Below are 19898 nucleotides of genomic sequence, written 5' to 3' on the forward strand. Positions count from 1 at the left end.
GAAGCCGGGCTTCAAGAGAATTCTGGTCAGCACGTAACGGGCAGTAGCTGATCTTTCGGACCAGTCTTTGTTAACCTTCATTTATTTCATGTTTTCACGCTTGTCGAGCTGGGTCACGGGAGTCCTGATGGGACATAGGATGGAGCCCCTAGCTCGGTATTTTTTGTTAATCCCAGCAAGAACCTTGAGAATGGGACCATTTTTTTTTTCACTTATGGAACAAAGGCTAATAGTATATTTAGGGTATTGGGTTTATGTCTGTGTGTTTGTGTGTGTGTGTGTGTGTGTGTGTGTGCTTGCGAGCGTGTTGTTTGTATTTTCTTCCTTTGCTTTTCTTTCTTTTTTCTTAATTCCCATCTCTATCAGTGAAAACTGACTGGCTTTGAAATGCATTGAACCAAGCACAGTGATGTCAATGCTTTTTTTCTGCAAAGCCCAACAAATTGAACTTCTATAAAAAGGGAGACCCAACTATTGGCTTGTTTTCTTTCCTTTCTTTTCTTTAGTAAGGTTTAGTAAGTCATATTTGTGTAGACATAATACCCAGGTTTCATTTTAAATAACGCACTCTAGGATCTTTTTGTGTGTCTAGTGATTTGACTAGAAGGAGCCCTAGCTTTTCCTCCAGAGCTGCCAAAATTCTGTCTTATGTAATGATTTAGAAAATGTTCCTATGAACCAAATAACTTAGGTGACACTTGGAAGAATCAGGGTTGAAAGGCAGCAGGGAAATATGAATCAAGGATTAGTATGGAAATAAAAGTGTATATAAATTATATGTAAATTCTTCTCACCCCCACCTCCATTCTAGGTTGTTATCAGATTGGAGGTGGTTCAGCAGGTAACTTAACATCAATATCTTTGCTTGCTGCAAGTGTCTGGCGTTCATTCTTTCATTATTATTGACACATTTCATTTTTTTGAGCTCTCTTCTCTTGACTTGATTTTAACTGTACAAAATCTTTTCAGACAGGTCAGAGAACATTAGTATGAAGTCTATCTCAGATTTGTATATACACCATGATGATATATGTGCATTTTTAGTCACAGACAGCTTCACTGTCATTTCATGAAATAATAACACCACAATGAACATTATATGACATTATATGGCATCGTTACCTTTTCACAAAAAGATTCCACTACTATTACCAAATAATCTACCTTGGTGGGCTATATATGTACAAATCAGAAAAAGATCTGTGGGGTTCTAGTCTTTTAAAAAGGAATCAGATATTATGCTTTTGTGTTGATTATAGAATAAGCATTTCTCAAGATGAGGTGTCTACCTTCAAGATTGAGAACGTGATAGCTGAGCCTAAGAGATTTATCTCATGCTGGTGTTGTTTAGACAATCAGTTTGCTTTAAGAATGTTAGTTTTCTTGTTTTAAAATTATGAAAATGTTACCAACAAGTACAAAGTAAAAAGAGTGAACAGGTTGCTATACAGTGTATACCGTGCAAAGCTGAGTGAGAATTTGGAAGGGCCAATAAACAAGACAGATGATGTAATTAATCATTGTCATTATCCTAGAGTATGCGGAAAACATGTCTGATTTTTTTCATTTAGAGATGATGTGTTAGGATCTGCTTTTTTCTCCTTTTAAAGCATGGTTTCCATCAGAAGTGATAAAACAGATGCTAAACCTGAAAAAAAAGATGTTTGCTTTAATTGAAAAGCATATAATTCAGTCAAAATGACAAGATTGATGGTTTTTTTAAGAAGAAAAATTTGTTCCCAGCGTTCTCATCCCTGTGTTATTTTTGTTTTACCTACCTGTGTCTAAATCCCGATATGAAGTGGTTGCTAGAAAGGACTACTGGTATTTAAATATGAGAAATACATATGAGGGAGCTGCAGGTGACAGTAAGAAACCTGATGATTCTTCATCTTGGAAGTGGCTTCTGCAAAATTTGGTGAAATCTTTATAGATTTCTAAGTAATTTAGGTTAAAAAGGCACAGAACAAGATTTTTTTAATCTAGGGTTTGACTTTTATTGGTAATATTTTGTTAACTATTTTAATTAAATGGTTTAATCTTCTGTAGCATGAAATATACATTTAAAAATATTATTCTGAGAAGGAATACATAGATTTCACCAGACTGTCAAAGATGAAATAATCTCAAAAGAGAGAATTTCAAAGTATTTTGTAAACATCAAAGCATTATACAATTCTATGGTGATGATGATGATGATGGTGATGATGATGTTTGATGATGATGATGCTGGCAGTGGGATGATGATATTTCTACACAGATGCAGATTTTTGCTCTTCTCAGTTTGTCATTCTGTCATATTTTTTTGAGTTTGATTGTTAGAATTTCTACAATTTTCTTTCCTTTGGACTTCTTTCATACATTTTGATTTATGCTGCTTTCCCCCTTTCTGAGCATTTATAATTAAAACATAAAAAATTTTTTTCTTCCTGCTTATCTCACTTGTAATTGCAATTGTAGAATGTGATAGCAGCCATGATAGAAGTTAGTAGTTCCAGCCCTTAAAAACAAATAATTTCAAATGTTTGTTATTTCAGATTTTTCTTTAGAATCCTGAGAAGCTATTTTTTTCCTTATTGTATTTTTCAACAAATGAAGTGGACAATTAATAAAGAGGGAAGATATTTCCACACAGGGATAAAATATGATGTCATGTTCTCTGCTTCCAAATTGCAGGTTTCATGGCTCTTCACTTCAAATTGACAAATATTAAATGTGTACAAGGCATAGTGTCAGGGTCTGTGTTCAACCCTGCAGGAATTTACAATGATGAGATTCCCTGTCCTCAGGGAGCTTATATTCTTCAAATCAAGCTGTAATTTCTGCTCTTATGAAGCTTTGCATCACTTATAATGAGATACAAACACAGGTGATGATCTAACAAGCTAAATTTACTAAAATATATCAAAGTTCTGTGGACATAAAAAGGACAAGGTAAAACCTGATGGAGGAATCCAATCAGACTTCATGGTTAAGGGGACATTTGAGATAACTAACTAATAATGTTTTTCTTGTCTTCTCCCCCCCCCCCATAAAGAAACACTTATGAGTTGTGTTTTTTGCTTTGTTTTTTTTAAATTTTGTTGTCTTCTAATTACTAATTACTTCATTTGGACTTCCATTTGCTTCTCATTCTAATATTTCCCTTGGACTGCCCTCCTTTTTAGACTTAAGTGAAACTTATGTATACATTATCATTACAGAGCTCCTCATTATGCAACTTATGTTTCAAGTAATTTCTGAAATGACCCCTGAGGAAGTAATAACTAGGTATTTTTTATAATTATTTCCTAAAAAATTTTATTATCTAGGATTGTAAAACTGCAAAGGTTTAGTTTAACCTGTAATGCCAGGTTAACTGATTAGATGACCAGTCATTTTTCATAAAATTTTTTAAAGTATTGCTTAATGACACCAAATTATACAATGTGTGCATTTGAAATATTTGCAAATATTTGCCAATCATTACAATCTGAGATGTTTGTTGCTATTCCTCAACCTTCACTGTAGGTGCATTTTGATAGACTATCTCCCTGAGTAATTGGAGATAGATGGCAGAGTTCAAATCAGGCCTCAGACTCATACTAGTTGTGTGACCTTGGACAAGTCACTTAACCTCACATCCAGGACTATCTCCAGTCATCCTGATTCATATCTGGCTCCTGGACCCAGAAGACTGTAGAGGAGAAAGTAGACTGGTGATTTAGCACAGTACCCCCTCACTCAAAGTCAGTCATGTTCATGTTCTGACAACATCTCCCTGATGTTATGATCTTCTTCCTGAATGAAAGACAAACATCATCATCAATTAGAGTTATAGAAAGACCCAGAAAGAACTGATAATTGTGGTTTCACTATATACACAATTTTAGACATTGTTTTTCTAGCTTACTTGTGAAGGTAGGGGGAGCTACAGTGAGTGGTCTGAGGGGGACTGGGGAATTACCCAAACAATAACTAAAGGTAAAATGTTAATAAGATTAGGAACTTTTCACTCCTTGGCTTCAGGAGATTATATTGCATTTCCAGCTTGGTGGTCTATGTAAAGAGAGCTAAAAATGTCAATCTAGTTCCAGGTAGACACATTTCACCTGGATAAATCCTTTTACAATTGATTTCTTCATTGGTCATTTCCTCTGTAGAACATTAAGCTGGAATAGGTAAGGGTCTGGGAATCTATTAGACTCACAGAAACCTGTGCTGAGCTTTGACTGCTCTGCCCTTTTTTTAAAACCAACTTTTAGACTTACTTAACATGGTATTCTAATTTATGGTCTTTTAGACCATAAATTAATTTAGTTTCCTGTGTTGATCCTATGTAGTTGTGAGATACCACCCATCAGTGGGGAAAGATGAGACAAATTTTCTAAAAGAAATGAGCAAGCTATTACTCAGAATTCTCTTTATTCTAGTTGCCATTGTTTTGAGTTTGAAATAAGACTTTAAGAGTCCTGTCATTTGGTATTTTCAATACACCTGTTTTTAGGCTTTTTAAAATATGAAACTCTTATTTACCTCAGAATTCAAAAATACTGAACAAAATAGAACATCATTATAAAATTGATGAATAGGAGCTTTAGGGAGGACTTCTGAGCTCAACAATTCAAACTGTGACTAAACAATTTCTGCAGAATTTCTGACAAGTGGTTTCCTCCCTGCTGCTTGTGAATTTCTAGAGATAATTTACTTTTGCTAATTGATAATTTCTAAGGTTATACTTACATTGCTCGAACCAAACTCTTTCTTTCTGTCATGATGAATATTTCTTTTGCCCTTTGGGGTCCCTCTGGGGCTAAAAAGAATAAATTGAATCACTGTCCTACTGAACAGTCCTTCAGATATTTGAAGGAAGTTACCATCCTTGCCACAGGTGGTCTTTTTCTCTAGGGTAAAACAAACAAACAAGCCAAACCAAACCTCTAGACCTTCAGACTAATCTTCTGGGGCACAACTTCAGCTCCTTTCCATTTCCTGTTGTCCAGATATCTTGTCATTATCCTTCCTAAAATAGTGAAGTCATAACCGAAGGGAATACATCTCATTGAAATTACTCAGCATCCTAGGTTCAGAGCAGTAAGGGACCTTAGGTGGTGTCCCCATTCCATATATTCCTCTTCTAGATAATGAGAGAAGTGATTATTAATAAACAATGATTTGGGTAGATAGAGCATTTCCCCTCTTTTTTTCCTATATTTCTCTTTTCAAGAAGCCTCTGAAGCAAAGGACTGTTGACAGTAGATAAGATTAACTTTCTTCTCTACCCAAGTATTGCTGCCTCACCCAACCCAAGAGAAATTTGAACTAAGGTAAAACACAGTCCATTGTATTCTATTCAGGCTTGGGTTGGGGATTTAGAACCTTTGTCTAGATTTGGCCCACACTGGGGATGAGTTGAAAGTAAAAGATGGGATCAAAGTCACATTCCCCCTATTTCTTCTTTGAAATAGGTCAACCTCTCATTATAATATTCATTCTCTCTCATTACTTGTTAACCAATCTGAATCAATTCCCACCCTCAGGAAGACCCCACCCTTCCAAGGACATATAAGCATTGAGTGGAGTGTGTTCCATGTAGGGGATATGGTCTTTGGATTTCCAGAGTGTCACCGAACATTCATTAATAATATGCTAGCATTATTAATGAATGATTACTTACACAGAAATTAAATTATGTCTCTCAAACTTTTTCAAATGCCATAATAAGGAGATGGAGTCCCACAGATGTGAATGACTTGTCCATAGAGAGTAAATGGCACAATCTGGATTTGAACTCAATTGCTCTAACTCCACTTCCCTTGCTGTTTCTTCTTTCTCCCTTCAATTCCTTTCTTTTGAAAATATGTTAATAGCCTCTTCACTAACCCAAGTTAATTAAAGCTTTCTCTGAATACTTCATTGAAAGAACAATAATGGAAAAAGTGTTCACTTAGACTCTGGTTTAGTAACTTGAGTAAATATTTCAGAAAGTCTCCAAAATAGATGGTTTTCATCAGCAATAACAGTCTACAGAAAGAATAAATATATGCTTGATGATTTTTTTTGAGGAAGGTAAGATATTAGGAAAAATTTATGTAAACAAGTATTCTGTTTGGATCCCATCCACATGATTGAGCACAAAATCATGATGTAGTTAAAATAATATAAATCTTAAATTCTGAAGACCTGCATTTGAATCTCTGACCCTCAGTTTTTCTCATTGGTAAAATGAGAAATCCACCCTGAAATTGATTAAATCTTTAGTTTTACTTTGTTTTTAATACTGGAAAAATATGGACTTAGGCTAGTTGATTTATCTTGGAAATTGGAAAGCATTCATAATAACAGGTGGCCCAGCTGTGGATTAGCTCCTATTATTAAAAAAAAAACCAAGTCATGTTTTTGGTCATTATTCATGTTGTGAACATTGTCTTAAATATCCTAATCTGAAATAAACTCTCATCCCTCTGTTGAGAAAAAATGAAGGGAGGAGGATTGGGCCAGGCTTTTCCCCCCCTTGTATTTAAAGGAGGAAATTAAGCTTTTGTTCTAGGCCAATTAAAGTCTGCATCTAGGTTTCACTGGACAGAATTCTAGGAGAATGAAACTGGTATGGAAGGGAAGGAGGCTGCTTCTAGGGTCTCAGGTAATGTTTATTTTCTAAGCTTAGGTGGGGTGGGGCGTTGACCTTTTGAGATACCTGCTTTTGCTAACAGTGCTTTCATGAGTAAAGCCCTAGAAAAGAGAAAAAATTCCATACCAATGATACTAAGAGCAAGTTACTTAACCTCCATGGAAACTAGTTTCTTCATCCATCAGAGAGGAAATAATGATCCTTTCAGTTTATGTGAACCAATGAAGTTGAGTAATTAAGATTAAGTCCATAAAGCATTTTAAATTTCCCAGGGAAAGATGATGGGAAACTCTTCTTATTGCCTAGAAATCTGGAAGTTTATAAACAGAATAAATGGATTCTCCTCTCATTATTTTTGTATTAGTTTTGAATTGACATCTCTCCAATATTTCCTCTACTTAGGTGCCATGAAAAATTAGGTCAGATAAATCTGTAATCATCCTATGTTTTTTCATGTTTTCATCGTTAGTCTTTACTGTGTTCAAATCTTTGGCATGATTCATACCTAGTATTTTATTTTAGCAATAACAAAAAGGAGAACATTGCTCCTTTTAAAAGTGACATTGGTTCCTTTTGGGAAGGATATACTACTTGATAAATCAATAATTATTCTTTAATGAATATTAAAGTATCAGTATTTAGCATCCGATTTTATAGTTTTTTTTAAAATTACATTGGAAGTGGTTTGGCACATTTTGTCATAAAACCCCATCTGCCCTTCCTTGAAATGGAAGTATGCAAAATAAATATTTTCCTATTTCTATCGTATATTTTGGTTCTGTATTTTTCATTACAATATATTTTTGCCTTCTGAGATAATTTGATCTCATGTCTATTGTGGTTAGGTAGAACAGAAGCTGGTAATTTCCCCACAAAATATATTCTGAAAACAGTAATCAATTCATTTGTAAAGACAATGGTGTTCTTAAGATAGAGGTCTAACTATGCTACTCCTCACTCAAGAACCTTCCCTCGCTCCCATTTATTGGCTAAAATTCCAATTTGTTTAGCATTTAAAGATGTTTACAATTTAAGTCTAGTCTACTTTCCCAGGTTTATCATACATTAATTTTCTTCTTGAAACTTTCTATGTCCAGTTTCATACAGATTCATCTCCCTGCCTAGAAAAAAGTATTTCTTTTGGTGACCTCTGCCTCCTAGAATCCTAACTAACTGCAAGTTTGAGGTCAAGCCCCACTCTCTATGTTTCTAAATGCTAGTATTTTCTGCCCCAGAAAATTAATTTCTATATGTTTTGTATGTTTTGTGTTCATGCTGTTCTTTCCATTCCTTCTACCCCTACAGTTCCCACTGGAAGGCTATTCTTTATACCCTGGTTTTTCTCATTGTATCATCAGAGCTTAATGTACTATCTAGAATATAGTTGGTGCTTAATAAATGTTGACTGGTGTTGTTTTTTTTTAATTATTAATTTTTTAAAGGTAACTTTCCTAATGATTTTCTTTTAGTAGAAAATCTTTTTTTTTTGCCCCTATTGAAAGTTCTTATACTCACAATGATGACCTGACCTTCTTCTTGTTAATCTTTTTTCTAGAAGGGACCACACATAAGTTTTGCATGTTTCATAAATTACAGAGCATGAAAGACTAGTGTCTTTGTGAAGGCTTGTTGTCCTTATTATCCTCCTCTTAATAAAACTCCTGGGAGAAAGGTTAAGATAGTCCTCCTAAAAAAGTAGTCTCAAAAGTTCTCAGGAGTTTGCTAGCTGTCTTTCTTATTGGTCATGAATCATTCACCTATTTCCTGGCAAGAAAGGTTGTGGACATTAAGAGAAAAAAAAAGAATGGGGTCCTAATTTTCAGCTGCTCAATGACATAGTTGGAGAGAGTCTGGTTATAATGGAACATCTCATTTATATATGTTACTATCTAAATTATAAACCTATATGACTGTGATTATTGTATAGAAACAAAAAAATCAAATAAACCCTAGCTATATTAGAAAAACAACATTCCCTACATATGGCAATTTCAGGAATGCTAAAATTAGCATTTCGGTTGTCTATAGCACAAATGAACAATTTGTCATTTTTTTCTTTTGTCCCAACTTCATGTAAATGTAATGGAGTCTTTATTAAGAGTGTATGTCCTTTAAATCTGATAGGATAAGACATCAATTTATAAGCTGTAAAGTGTTTTATAAGGTCAATTATTATAAACTGGGACAAATCTAATTAAACTATTGCCTCAAAACACTCTTGGGGATTAAAGTATAAATCATACACATAGATGATGGAAAAGGACAACTCTAGAGTCTATAATATATCATTGTACTACCCTATGAAATTACAGAAAGTCAGTATTTGAAAATTAATTTCTACTTGTAGTTTCAGAGATTAATAAATTTGTATTATATAAAGCTAAAACTTGAAACTAGTAAGTTATCTTTTCTTTATATACCCTTGCTGTGTGTGTGTGTGTGTGTGTGTGTGTGTGTGTGTGTGTGTGTGGTGTGTGTGTGTGTGTATAATACAACATCAATGGTTTTTGCTTTTGCCTTAAGGCAAAAGATTACTTTTTTTTTTTTTTTTTTAGTTTTTGCAAGGCAATGGGGTTAAGTGGCCTGCCCAAGGCCACATGGCTAGGTAATCATTAAGTGTCTGAGGCTGGACTTGAACTCAGGTACTCCTGACTCCAAGGCCAGTGTTCTATACACTGCGCCGCCTAGCCGCCCCAAGATTACTTATTAAGAAAAGGTTAACTGACAGTTGCATACTATGAAAGGAGAGAAAACAAATTCCTATTTCCTTTTGGAGAAGAGAGAAAATAAATATATCTTAAGCACTATCAGCTGTTATGCAAAACTCTTTACAAATACCATCTCTTTTGATTCTCACTGCAATCCTGTGAAGTAGCTGATATTATGCATGTAACTGTTGAGGAACTGAGCAAACAGAGGAGAAGTGACTTGACCTGGGCTATAGTCTAATAGATGTCTGAGGCTGAATTTGAATTCAGGTTTTCCTGTCTTCAGGCCTAACACTCAACTGTGCTACCTGTTACCTCTAATAGAAGAGAGAAGTCTACTTTCTTTGCTGCTTTAGTGATACTTGAAGTAATCATTTTATAGTTGTTTCCCCTTCCCTTTTTCTCTCATGGAATGAATCCAATAATTATCAGTAGAATTGTGGAAGGATTATGGAAAATTATTTAAAATGATTGTATTCAAGAACAAATGACTAAATATAAACAGCGTAGGGAGGCTCCATTTGGATTTGGTTTAGAATACATCTTGATATATACAATTTTATCTAAGCAACTGGTTGACTTTTTAAGGAAATGTTGAAATTGGAATTTAGCTAGTCTTAAAACCAAGAAATCAAGATACGTTTTGAATAATATGGGCCATGCCCACTGAATTCAAAGTCATGTTTTGTTTGATTTTGAGAGTTCTTTCTCAAATGTGTCTTTTAAACCCCCAAAACAAAAAAGACTGAGCAGTAATCCATTGTTTCAACAATCATTGTTTCTCTAAATCAAGAATTAAGCCATTTTAAAAACATTTTAATATTTCCCCATGACTTACAAAAAAAATGATCTCAATACACCAAATGCATTTTTGAAACATGCTCAGTCTTTGTGAGGAAATATCTATGATGTTGAGAAGTTTTGATTCAGCCTAAATAAATAGATAATGCTAAGTTCAACATTCTAAAATATATTGGTAAAAGCTTCTTAACTAGCCTTTGTGATCCATTGTGACCTCAAACAGAACAGGAACAGTTGAGACTACTGTATTCAGCTCCAGGATAATGAAAACTACATCTTACCTTCTGTCTTTCTCAGTGCTTAGCACAATGTTCAGGACACAGCAGGTACCTCCTACATATTTGAATTTTCATATTTGAATTCATTTGTGATTCCCCTAGCCAGCTGATTTTCATTAAAGATCTGGCCCTTTCTCTTTTGTCTCATTTTCCACATCACTGAAGGCAATAATTTGCCAATCATGAATTTATCCAGCATGGAGCAGACTTGATAAAGTCACTCAGAGATATAAAGAACACTGGATTACTTTATTCTTTCAGCCCTGTTTGTGAATAGTGACATTTAGCATTAATTTTCATCACTTGAGCATATTTTAGAGACTTTTCTTCCATTGCAAAAGTATTAAAAGTACAACATTCATTTCATATTTTCTAAAGTGTAAAGTACTCTCCTAGTGTTAAGACATCATACCATGTACTTTCATTGACTTTCGATGAATGCTGTCCCATTGACCTTTGGATTGGTATTATTCTCTTAACAGGCAATCAAGTATTGACCTCATTTGTATTGTTGCTTTTAAAGTGACTAGAAATTATTTTCTTTTTAAAGGATAGCAAACAAAGCAACAAATCATAATATAGGATGAAGACAATGAATCTCATATTTCTGGATAGTAACTGCCAATTTTGACACTGTGGACAAGACATTCTAGATGTATCAGGGAGTAAAAGCATAAAATATGTTTTTTTAAAAAATCAACCTTTTATAAAATCACCTATGCAGGAAGAATTATCACTATAAACTTTCTGCTATTATCCTTTAATATAATAATTATACATTAAAATATTTTAAATAATTTTCCTCAAGGTACCAGGTGGCCATTTTGATGAATATAGTCAGGTTAGAGATGAGGAGAATTGCATATCAGTTAATTATGCTTGCAAACTATGTGCTGAGTTCAATTGTTTTTATTTTATTTTTAACACCTTCTAACTTAGATGACTTTGGACAAAGAATCTCTTGGGCCTCTATTGATTCTCTTCTGAACCTCAGTAATTACTGAACAGTTGTGGTGGTAGTGATGATAGCAACCATAACTCATCTATATCATTCATTTTTTAAATTAACTTTACTTTGATATTTGTCTTTTTATGTTATACAGGGTCCCTATAACTCCTGCTGTAGCTTAAGCTTTAATAGCAATAAATTGGCACTAAGACTTTTAGGGCATTTTAAAGCTTTTCTTCCTCTGTCAAAGCCACAAATTCCTAGGTGATGCAGTGGATCAGGACCTGAGTTCAAATTTAACTTGCTGACTGTGTGACCCTGGTCGAGTCACTTAAATCCTGATTGCTTCACATCCAGAATTATCTCCAGTCATTCCTATCCATATTTAGCTCCTGAAGAGGATCGGTGACTAGGCACAGCACTGTTTCACTCAAATCCAATTCATGTGCATGTTATGGTTTTGCCTTATTTATGTCATAGTTTTCTTCATGAAGGAAGGACAAACAACAACAGCAGCAACAACAAACTCCCTCTTTTCCAGCCCAACACAACGTTTTTTCCTATTGATCGGTAAATATTTGATGATCTAATCATCCTTGTAGATACAAAGGAAAGTAAACATTTAATATCCACTTTCTCTATGATATTGAGAGTGGGGAGAGGAGAATCCCATAAAAAGAGAATGGGTAAGCTAAGCTATCCACAGGTTATTGCAGGCTGTGACTTCATTTTCTGCCTGCAATGATTATTTTCAGTAAGCTTCTGTTTTCTCTTACACCTTCATCAAAGTTGAATTGAGTAGTTTAAGAGCAGCAATCTTGGAATGAGTATTTCCCCCCCTACCTTATCCCTCTTCCCTTCCACCTGTTTTATTGGAGAGTGAACATGTTTTTAGCATTATGATTCTGGTGAATAAATGAAATTATTTGAACTCTGGTGCTTAACTAACAGTTTAGGAGACTTGCTGCTATGGGAGAAATATCTCCTCTCTGAGTTAATGCACTATATAGTGAGATTGACCGTACCTGAGGATGACTTTTAAAGAACAGTTTTGCCATGGGTAACTTTTTTTTTTAGTTTTTTCAAGGCAATGGGGTTAACTGGCTTGCCCAAGACCACACAGCTAGGTAATTATTAAGTGTCTGAGGCCAGATTTGAACCCAGGTACTCCTGACTCCAGGGCCGGTGCCCTATTCACTTCACCACCTAGCTGCTCCAATGGGGAACTTTTCAAAACCACTCCCCCACCCTATTCTAGCTTTTCATTTAGGTTTCAGTCACATTATCAGGTATGGTAGTCTCACCCATCTTTTCAGATAAGAACTTATAATTTATAATACTGACAGAACTTTACTATTTTTTTCCTGCTTTTATTTATAACCTACTGCAATTTTTCATTGACAACTAGCTTTCTTAGTAAAAAAAAAAAAGTGAGATTTTGCTAGCTAATGTATTTCTATGTTCTTTTGGTTTTCCTTTTTTTGGCAAGTTATTTACATTGATTAAACTTGTGAATAAAATTACTACATTCAGTGTCAATATCACTTCTGTTGTCCATTTCCCATTTTGAAAATTTTAGATTCTTAGTATTTACAGAAAATTGATGCAGAGATACTTTTCATATTAATAACATTTCATTTCCTTTCTGTAAAAAATTAATCTCTCATTCTGTATGCTATTATTTAATGCTTGTCATAAATCAGCTGCTTATGATTGTTTTGTTTTGTTTTGTTTTAGGATTTTTGCAAGGCAGTGGGGTTTAAGTGGCTTGCCCAAGGCCACACAGCTAGGTAATCATTAAGTATCTGAGGTCATATTTGAACTTAGGTCTTCCTGATTCCAGGGCCGGTGTGGTGCTCTATTCACTGCGCCACCTGGCTGCCCCTGCTTATGATTGTTTTAAAGAAAGTATTCATGATTTTGAGGTTCCTAGTTGTCTTTGGCTTCCCTCACTCTTTTGTCCTGAAACTCTATTAAAATCATATTCGAAAATGACAAACATCAAATACAGCAGCCATGTATTAAGTGCCTACTAAGTTCTTGACACTGGCCACACAAAAACATGAATCAAGCTTTTCCTTTCCTCAAGAGCCTTGGAGAAGATAGTATATACTTAGTTATACTTGAGTGCGTGCACACACAAAGACACACACAGACACAGACACACACACACAGTAATTGAGAGAGAGAGAAGAAAGCATTTGCATCTGGGTGCCCAACTGGCATGACAAAAGTATTGTTTGAGATGAGTTTTTGAAGACAACTCATGAGTTTACTTTGATGTCTTGGGACAAAATTAGATGAAAAAAAGTTAGTAGTTTATTCTTTGTGTTGCTACAATATCTATTTCTACAGAAACCTTGAATCTTATTCCTCGAAAAAATTATTTGCCTAGGCAGACAAGACAAAATTAGAGGAAAATCATTAGTTGAGAAGGAAACAGAACTTATCCTGGATGTGAACCTTTCATATCATTTAACAATTGTGTGACTTTTTTCTGAATAAAGTTTGACATGTCACAGACATAGTATATTTCAGAACTAATGTTTTGCTTCTACTTGAATTGACTAGAATAATTTTTAAAGATTGTTGTTCATAATAATCACTGAGAACACCTTGTATTATTATATAAGGCAGCTTTCCTTCTGAACAGTAATGTTTTGCAATGATTGGTTTGAGGAGAGAAGAAAAAATTGATAAGACTATGAGAGAGTACTTTTTATATTTACATGCATACATATTCATATATAGAGAGAAATATTCATATATATATTAAAATATGATGGTAGTATTGAAATACTTATAAACAAGCTAATGGTTATGATATCTTTAGAGTCACATATTTTAGTGGTTCTATACAGATGTCTCTCCCTATTTTGATCTGATAATTAAATATTTAGTAAATATATCATAAGACATTGGAACTCAGATGGAATGGGTTTCTGATATTTAATACTTCTTGAGGTCTTAAATCATCATTCATCCTGTGCCATGTGTAATCTAGCTTGTATTCTTAGTAGGCCTCCATTTTATTTATAATGACATGCCTATTTTACGAAGAGAAGAAATATAACTTTTTGGATTTTGTAGAGTTGATTTGAAAACTATAAGAACTATATCTGGATTATTGGGCTATAATATTTAATGTCTTACCTCTGACACCTACAGGCTATGAGATCTTGAGTAAATCACTTAACTTCTCCATGCTCTAAGCAATTTTCTAAGACAATAAATTACAAATATTAGTAGAAATTATTTCTTCACTTGAAAATTTTATCAGTGAAATAAATTATAGATCCATATCTTATCCTATTTAGAATGTTTATTTTGCATGCAACAGAGAAATGGTAATAGCTAGTATTTCTGCATTGAAAAGGAAAAAAAAAATCTGGTTTATTGCCACATAGTGAGATCTTATTTGTCTTTTAGAGGAAGTTGGTAACATTTTTCCAATTATCTTGAGTTAATGTTTCATACTCAGGTCTTCCTAAGTCTATCCATTAGTCCTTGCTAGCTCTGATAAACTGAATTCAGGTTCTGCCTCTGACATACTCTATGACCATGGACAAGTCACTTAATCTATTAGGGTACAAGTATCTACTTTGCTACACCTGAATGGATTAGAGATTAGTTATAGTTTTGTTGATATTTAGCATTAACAGCTGGAGTTTTTATGGAAGACTTCTATACCAATGAAATCAAGGTCCATACTTTAAAACAATTCTCAGGGTCCTAAAGCTTTGGGATTATAGTGCAAATTTTTGTAGTGCTATCAAGTTGGTTTCTCTAATCCAAGAGCTCACCTCAAGAATTATATCATAAGACACTGGTACGCAGATGGAATGGGTTTAAATCATCATCCATCCTGTGCCATGTGTAATTTGATAAGATTTACTCCATAAAGAGGATTGTGAAGGTTTTTGATTTCTACTGGGACAGGGGAGGTATGCAAGATGAAGATAAAAGTAATGCTTAAAACTACAGAAGGAGAGGATTGATAGGTGGAATCTGCCCAGTTTCCAAGCCCTCTTGAGATTATCATTGTTCAGCAGAGATATGTATATTTGAGGGTAATTTTTTCTCTTCTCGAATTTGGATGAATTTAGCACTTTAGAAGTTTGCTTATGACATTTCCACACTCACAGAAGCCTAGTCTGTGTTAATCCAATGATTCACTGGGTCCATTTTAGCAGAAAAATCTATTTATTTGCTTTGTTTTGTGTTGTTTTTATTGTTTAGAGTGACTGTTCTAAAGCTCTCAAAGTGATCAGATTAGCTATCATCATCCAAATTGGCCTCCGATTGCTGGCCTAGCATGAGATTTCTTTGCTTTATAGGCATCAGGATAATTTTATGGGTGTTTTTGTAGTCCTTGAGGGACAATGAATTAACACACCAGTTCAGCAGCAGATACATCTGAGTCATTTAAATGAATTGTTGTTGATTTCCTTGCTGCTTTTATAAGGGTTATATATTTAAACACTCTCTCTCTCTCTCTCTCTCTCTCTCTCTCTCTCTCTCTCTCTCTCTCTCTCTCCATAAATGAGGAAAATGAATGCTTCAGCTATTTTATACTTCTATCAGGGGACACCCCAAACTTTTGTTGCCATTAATTTTGTTATCTCAGCATCTCCTTTACAGAAATGGGATTAAACTGCACAGCATGGATTTTTTGTTAGATTAAAAATGAAGTCAAGAACTTTAACTCCTTTTGATATACATATATAATGCCATTTTTGTTTTTGTTTTTTGTTTTTGTTGTTGTTGTTTTTTGCTTAGGGGGACGTGGTATAGAGGCAACACCATGGCCTCCACAGAGGAAATTCTCAAGTCATATTTTTAAATTAATATTGAGATGTAGCAAAATCAGGAGTTATCTCTTAGATAATTTTAGGAATCTTATCAACAAGTCAGACATTTTCATCACAGGAAATATAGGCTGATTAATATTTTAACCATCCATGGACATATCTCTGATTCTCAAATGGGCACTTTCTGTGTCTGATTAAATATTTTAACCATCCATGGACATATCTCTGATTCTCAAATGGGCACTTTCTGTGTCTGCTGTACTTTGAATCACCTGAGGAAGAGACTTGTGTTTTGCCATTTTATCATTTCTAATGTCATGATTTTCAAATCATTGTCATATCTTCATTGGGGTTCATTGTGCCTCTGTGAAATCAAGGCAGCATAATATTGTAGAAAGAGAAGAAATGCATCTAGAACCAGAAGAACATGAGTGTGAATGCCAATGTTTCTACTTGATAGCTGTGTGACCTTGGGTAAGTAATTTAACCTCTTCTGTCTTTCTTTTATCCTTTTTTAAAATAAGAGGATTGAATTATGGTAGGGCTTCTTAAAATTATTTTTGTGTGGGGGCAGCTAGGTGGCACAGTGGATAAACCACCTGGCCCTGGAGTCAGGAGTACCTGGGTTCAAATCCGGTCTCAGATACTTAATAATTACCTAGCTGTGTGGCCTTGTGCAAGCCACTTAACCCCATTTGCCTTGCAAAAGCCTAAAAAAATATTTTTGTGTGATGGACCCCTCTGATAGTATGGTATGAATCTTTTCTCAGAATAATGGTGGTTATTTTTAAAAAGTTGTAATTGGAAGAAATGACAGATTTCAACTGGAGTTTAGTGAAACTAAAACTATCTCTTTTCATTCAAGAAGGAGTGCATGGAACTCTGTTCATAGATATCAAGAACCCTTGTACTGAAGTCTGCTAAGCCTGAAATGTTTCCCTTTGCTACTCATTCTTTTGACCCTTTATCACCAATGGTGGAGAATCTCAGTTTATCCTTATTAAAAGAAAACCCTCTTCCTAGAAAATCTTTTGACACTGGGCTTTAAAATTTATCCCCTTTTTATAAATACTGAAAAATGAGAAAATTCATTAAGTATGGTTATAACTCCTGTATGTTAAATGACTGTTAGCTCATATTTATATAGCAATTATCAATTACAAAGCATTTTCCTTTCAGTCATTCCCATTTTACAGATGCTGGTACTCATCTGCTACTAAGTAAGGCTAGGTCTTCTGATACAAAATCCAATATTTTTTTCTATTTATTCCTTCAAGCATTCAATAAGCATCTGTTACAGCATGTAAATCATGTTGCTGGGCACTGGAAATTCAAAGATAAAACAAAACAGACCTTATCCTTAAGGAATGATGAAGTTATGGTTAAGGAGATAAGGTTATGATCTCTGACTTCTCAGTTAATTACAGTTTTTCTTTGGAGGTTTGTACTTCTGTTTCTAGGATGACAAGAGAGGTTAACTTGGAAGCATCCCCAGAAATATAAATTTCTACTTGTTCAGTCTGTGGGTCTTAAACACATATACCCTACTGGCCTAATTCACTATTCCTTTGAGCTCAGCTTCAAGGGCTGGTTTTCAGGATTGATTGACACTTACTATCCTGGAGGCTGCCAATTATTCCCCGTGTGAGATGGGAACAATGAGAACCATCTGCCAGATCAGTGTTGTCTTTTTGGCTGAGGTCATTAGTGTGAGGGTCCAGAGATAATTATGATTCGCTGTCACAAAGACTAAAAGATGTGAATGGATTTTGTCCAGTTACCAAGAAATCACCAGCAGATACAGTGTAAGAAGGTTGAAAAGATTGTCAATTTTAATCATTACAGAGCAGATCTTTGCAACCCTAACACCCTTTGTATAGAGCTAGTATCTGTTTAAGATTTCCACCTGCCTTTCACAGCTTTAAATATGGATTGATGCTGGAAGTAAACCAGGCATCAATTGGATTCCCTATCTATATACACACATACACACATATGCACAATATATAAATACACATTTATGTTTCATGCTATTCAGGGCATTATAGTTAAATTTCCCTAGTAAACATAAGAATATTCCAGTGAACATAATACCACAAAGAAAATCCTTCATGTGCAAAAGAGATATATGTTTTTTGCTTTGTAGAAAAATCCATTTAAATTTGATCAAGTGGAAGAAAATGGAATTGAGAAGAAAAGCAAAATTAGAATTTATCCGTTCTCTTTGGTGGTAATAATAATAATAATTGTCCTTTATTTTTGAAGAAGACCATGACATCAGGGAGGTGATACCATGGCAAGCACATGAATTAGATTTCAGTGAGGGAATGCTGTGCTAAGTCACTAGCCTCACTTTCTCTCCAGAGCCAGATATGAATCAGAAAACTGGAGATGGTCCTGAATGCAAGGCAGTCAGGGTTAAGTGACTTGCCCAAGGTCACACATCTTGTAAGTGGCAAGTGTCTGAGGCTGAATTCAAACTCCTGTCCTCCTGAATCCAAGGCCAGTGTCCTATCTACTGCACCTTGGTGATAATAATAATCTTTTATTTGTAAGCTCCCATCTAACCCCTGATCAATGATACTTTGTATTATGACCCTTGTAAAGTAAAAGAGGAGGATGAAGTGCATATCATTCCTCTGATCCTAAGTTTCACTGGAATTGTCCTAAGATACTTTTAATGAGGTTGCAGAAATGGACCTATAGTAATACTTTCAATTTTGAAAAGAAAATTTTATATACACGTGTATTTGTCCTATGCTTGCATGAAACATACATGTACCTACATAATATACATTTCTGGCTAAAAGAATTATTACAGAATAATAATGACCATTTCTGAGATCCATTAAATTTAAAGATGAGAATGAAATACTAACTTAATCTTTTGACAATGCTTTGCAATTGACAATTTTCTTCACCAGAATCAGGTGAAATCAGTAAGGTTATCATCATTTATCCTTGCTTTATAAAGAAGGAAAAGAAGGCTTGGAGAAATAAGTTAAGTGAGTTGCCCATGAATACTGTCAGTAAATTTTGGTGCTTTTATTTCAGCTTAGACTTTTGGACTCTAGGATTAGCACTTTCTCTATAAGTGCTCCTCCTTAATTTCTATCTTTTTCTAAAAAAAAAAAGATGACCCAAATCAAAACATTTTCTTAGTCTTTGGGAAGTATACAGAAAAGATCTTAGGAATTTATAATCCAATTAAATTATAATGCAGGTAATTCAAGGACTTACCTTTTTTCTTCATTTCATTGCCATTAAGATGTACATGTTGGGCTATTTTGCTTAATCATGACTTTATGTTGAAATGGCTATGGGTATTCTTTCTCATCTTGTGGAACCTCTAATACTGTTGATCAAGTTAGCAAGCGTAAATGCCAGGTACTGTGCTAAGTCCAAAAGATGGTGGTAAAGTCAAAGTGGTCCAAAATACTCAAAATCAGTTGAGTATAAAGTAGTATATCTGGGTTGATGTCAGTTCTGCTCCTTTCCTTAAAGAGTTTTGGGTTCATTCTCCAAATCAGAATGACAGGATACTGATGATTTATGAATATCAATGCTAATTGGATCTTGCAAGATAATGAGATTTCCCCAGGGATGAATTTATTGGGGACATTATACAGATTATTTCACTTCTTATACTTGTGGCTATAGACTATTGAAGTTAACCAATGCCCAGTAAGCACTTAATGAATCCTTGCTGATGGAATGTTTGTTCAAATCTCGACTCTGCCA

The 19898-nt window shown here is 34.5% G+C and overlaps 1 protein-coding gene and 1 long non-coding RNA gene across 2 annotated transcripts in view; one reads left to right on the top strand and one right to left on the bottom strand.

Moving 5' to 3' along the window:
* The window catches only part of GPM6A (glycoprotein M6A), a 584947-nt gene that overhangs the window by 362325 nt on the left and 202724 nt on the right, over positions 1-19898 (top strand). The gene's annotated exons all lie outside the window — the stretch shown is intronic.
* On the bottom strand, positions 2000-19517 carry LOC141517672 (uncharacterized). The gene is made up of 3 exons (XR_012476939.1): positions 19398-19517; positions 3617-6347; positions 2000-2500 (listed from the first exon to the last, which is right to left on the bottom strand). It is a non-coding gene; the product is annotated as an uncharacterized LOC141517672 (long non-coding RNA).

Source organism: Macrotis lagotis, chromosome 3, assembly GCF_037893015.1.
Source record: "Macrotis lagotis isolate mMagLag1 chromosome 3, bilby.v1.9.chrom.fasta, whole genome shotgun sequence".
In the NCBI taxonomy this organism is placed as follows: Eukaryota; Metazoa; Chordata; class Mammalia; order Peramelemorphia; family Peramelidae; genus Macrotis; species Macrotis lagotis.